This window comes from Petaurus breviceps, unplaced genomic scaffold (genome assembly GCF_028583685.1).
Source record: "Petaurus breviceps papuanus isolate PSGF00001 unplaced genomic scaffold, PetGlider_PUasm1.0 90459, whole genome shotgun sequence".
Classification (NCBI taxonomy): Eukaryota; Metazoa; Chordata; class Mammalia; order Diprotodontia; family Petauridae; genus Petaurus; species Petaurus breviceps.
Window position 1 is genome coordinate 1786256 of NW_027187259.1, and position 4519 is coordinate 1790774.

A 4519-nucleotide genomic window follows, 5' to 3' on the forward strand; every position below is an offset into this window, starting at 1 on the left:
ATGTAATTAAAAGAGACAAGGAAGAAAACTACATCTTGCTAAGAGTTACCAGAGAAAATGAAGTACTATCAATACTAAATATATATGCATCACATGGCACAGTATTCAAATTTTTGAAGAAGTGAGTTGTAGGATGAAATAGACAGTAAAACTATACTAGTGTGGGACCTCAACTTTTCCCTCTCAGAACTAGATAAATCTAACCAAAAAACAAACAAGAAAGAAGTTAGGTAAATAGAATTTTAGAAACAGTGGATATTATAGAGCTCTGAAAAAAACTGAATGGGGATAGAAAGGAATATACCTTTTTCTCAGTTACATGGCTCCTACACAAAAACTGACAATGGGCATAAAAACCTCACAATCAAATGCAGAAAGGCAGAAACATTAAATGCATCCTTTACAGATCACAATGCATAAAAATTCCATTCGCTAAAGGGCCACAGAAAGATAGACTAAAAATTAATTGGAAACTAAATAATCTAATTATAAAGAAAGAATGAGTCAAAGAACAAATCACAGGAACAATAAATAATTTCATTAGAGACAATGACAACAATGAAACAACATACCTAAAATTGTGGTAAGCAGCCAAAGAAATTCTTAGGGGAATTTTATATCTCTAAATGCTCACATCAATAAAACAGAGAAAGAGCAGATCATTGAATTGGGCATACAACTAAAAAACATAGGAAAAAAACAAATTAAAAATCCCCAATTAAACACCAAATTAGAAATACTGAAAATCAAAAGATAGATTAATAAAACTGAAAGTAACTACTGAATACATAAAACTAGGATCTAATTTCATGAAAAAAATAGATAAGTCATTGGTTAATTTTTATTAAAAAAAAAGGAAAACCAAATTACCAGTATCAAAAATGAAAAGGGCGTATTCACCACCAATGAAGATGAAATTAAAGCAATTATTAGAAGCTATTTTGCCCAATTATATGCCAATAAATCTCACAATCTAAGCAAAATTGATTTACAAAAAATATAAATTGTCCATATTAACAGAAGAGGAAATAGAATATTAACCCCATTTTAGAAAAAGAAATTGAACAAGCCGTGAATGAACTCTCTAAGAAAAAATCCCTAGGACCAGATGGATTCACAAGTGAATTCTACCAAACATTTAAAGAACAATTAATTCCAATACTATATAAACTATTTGGAAAAACAAATGAAGGAGTCCCAACACAAATATGATGCTAACATCTAAATCAAGAAGAGTGAAAATAGAATACTAAAGACCAATTTCTTTAATGAATATTGATGCAAAAATTTTAAATAAAATATTAGCAAGGAGATTACAGTAATATATCACAAGGATCACACACTATGACCAAGTGGGATTTTACAAGGAATGCAAGGTTGGTTCATTATTAGGAAAAGTATCAGCACAATTGACCATATCAGTAACAAAATAAATAGAAATCATACAATGACCTCAATATATGCAGAAAAAACTTTTGACAAAATACAGCCCCCATTCCTATTAAAAACACTGGAGAACATAGAAATAAATGGAGTTTTCCTTAAAATGATAAATTGTATCTATCTAAAACCATCAGCAGGCAGTGTCTGTAATGAGGATAAATTATAAGCCCTCCCAATAAGATTAAGAGTGAAGCAAGGATGCCCATTATTACCACCATTAGTTAATATTGTACAAGAAATGTTAGCTATAGCAATAAGAGAAGAAATTGAATGTATTAGAATAGGCAATGAAGAAATAAAACTATCACTCCTTGCAGATGATATGATGGTATACTTGGAAAATTCTAGAGAATCCACTAAAAAACTAGCTGAAATAATCAACAGCTTTAACATGTTATAAAATGAACCCACATAAATCATTGGCATTTTTATATATCACCAACAATGGCCAGTAGGCAAGAGGTAAAAAGAGAAATCCATTTAAAATAATTGTAGAGGAAAAAAAATATTTGGGAGTCTTCCTGACAAGAGAAACCCAGGAACCATATTAACACAATTATGAAACACTTTTCACACAGATAAAACTTAGATCCAAACAACTGGAAAAATATCAATTGCTCATGGGTAGGCCAAGCCAATATAATGAAAATGACAATTCTCCCTAAATTAATTTACTTATTCAATGCCATACTAAACTACCAAACAATTATTTAGTAGAGCTAGGAAAAAAAATAACAAAATTCATCTGTAAGAACAAAAGGTCAAGAATATCAAGAGAATTAATTTTAAAAAATGTGAAAAATAATTATTTTTATATAATTATAAAGAAGTAATGATCAAAGCAATCTGATACTGGTTAAGAAACAGCATGGTAGAATAGTGAAATAGATTAGTAGACATATTAGTAAATGACCATAGTAATCTAGCATCTGATAACCCCCAAAACCCAAGGTTTTGGGACAAGAACTCAGTACTCAATAAAAACTTCTGAAAAACAGTATGGCAGAAACTATGTATAAATCAACATCTTACACCATATACCAAGATAAGTTCAAAATGGGTACATGATTTAGACTTAAAAGGTGATACCATAAACAAATTAGGAGAACAAGGAATAGTTTACCTGACAGATCTATGGAGGAAGAATTTATGACCAAACAAGAGATCAAGAGTATTACATGATATAAAATGGATAATTTGATGATATTAAATTTAAAAGTTTTTGCACAAACAAAACCAATGCAACCAAGATTAGAAGGAAAGCAGAAAACTAGGGGAAATTTTTTTTAGCAAGTATCTCTGACCAAGGCCTCATTTCTCAAATACATAGAGAACTGAGTCAAATTTCTAAGAATTCAAGTCATTTCCCAATTGAAAAACGATCAAATGATATGAATAGGCAGTTTTCAGATGAAGAAATCAAAACTATCTATAGTCACATGAAAAAATGCTCTAAATCACTATGATTAGAGAAATGCAAATGAAAACAAGACTTACATACTACCTCACCTCTCAAACTGGATAATATGACAGAAAAAGAAAATAATAAATGTTGGAGGAAATGTGGAATAACTGGGCCACTAATGCACTGTTGGTGGAGTTATGAACTAGTCCAACCAGTCTGGAGAACAAAACAGCTATAAAACTGTGCATGCTCTTTGACCTAGAAAATTACTACTTTAGGTCTGTATTCCAAAGAGATTAAAGAAAAAGGAAAAGGATCTATTTGTAAATATATATATATATATATATATATATATATTTCTAGCAGCTCTTTTTGGGATGGCAAAGAACTGGAAACTGAGGGGAATGGCAGAACAAGTTGTGATACATGAATGTAATGGAATACTATTGTGCTATCAGAAATGACAAGCAGAATGCTTTCAGAAAAACACCTGGAAATAGTCACAGCAACTGATGCAAAGTGAAGTGAGCAGAACCAAAACACTGCACATAACAGCAATATTGTACAATGATCACCTGTGAATGACTGAGCTATTCTCAGCATGTAATGGAAATGCAAATTTAAAGATCTTCCCTGCCCTTAGGCCTTTTGATAGGCTTAAGAGATTCTGAGAACCTTCCTTGATTTGAAAATATACTCTGCCTCCTAAGAGGCTGAATGTGGTCACATGGAGCCTGTGGTTTTCAGGAATGCCCACACCTTGATGCTGTGTGATTGGGCAGTGGGTCAAGAGGGTGGTTACATTCTCTGACCCAGGAGAAGGCTATATAATCCCTGATGTGAGGCTTTGCTTTGGGGCTCACTTTGAGAAATGTTCTGTGATTTGACCAGATGAGACTCTGAGAAGCCGTTGTTGAGAGCCTCCCTGGCTTTGAAAAACCCATATGTTGATTTGGTATGGATGTAATGGTTGGACAGTTTGGAAACCTGTCTACTTGAACTGTTTCTGTCTTGATAATTCTGTCTGTATACTCTGAAGTTCGGGGTGCTGACCTTTTTCCCCTGAACTAGGTAAACGATATATGTTTGATTAAAGTAAGCTTGTTAACCCATTTTGAGTTGCTTTCCTTTATCAAGCAGATCCAAGAACCTGTGTTGGCAGCCACCCTGGGGATGCTGGGGTGCTTGCTGCTACACAGCAATACAATGATCCAAGACAATTCCAAAGGATATTTGATGAAAAATGCTATCCACATCCAGAGAAAGAATTGATAGTCTGAAGGCAGCTAGAAGCATCCTATTTTTCACTTTATTTTTTTCAAGGGTTGGTTATTTTTTTTGGTCTGTGTCTTCCTTCACAACATGACTAATATGGAAAGGCTTTCTGCATGACTGAACACATATAACCTATATCGAATAGCTTATTGTCTCGGGGGGGGAGGGAGTGAGAGAATTTAGAATTCAAAAAATTTTTAAATGAATGTTAAAAGTTATCTTTACATGTAATTGGGGAAAAACAACTTGGGTTGCCTCCCTAACAAGTTCCAGGACCAAAGAGAGAACACACAAAGAGCAAGTAGTTAATCAACTTGAATTATCAACTAAAATGAATTGCCAAAATTGTTAACTGAGTAAGACAAACCACAGAAGGCTAAAATTCCAACAGTCACA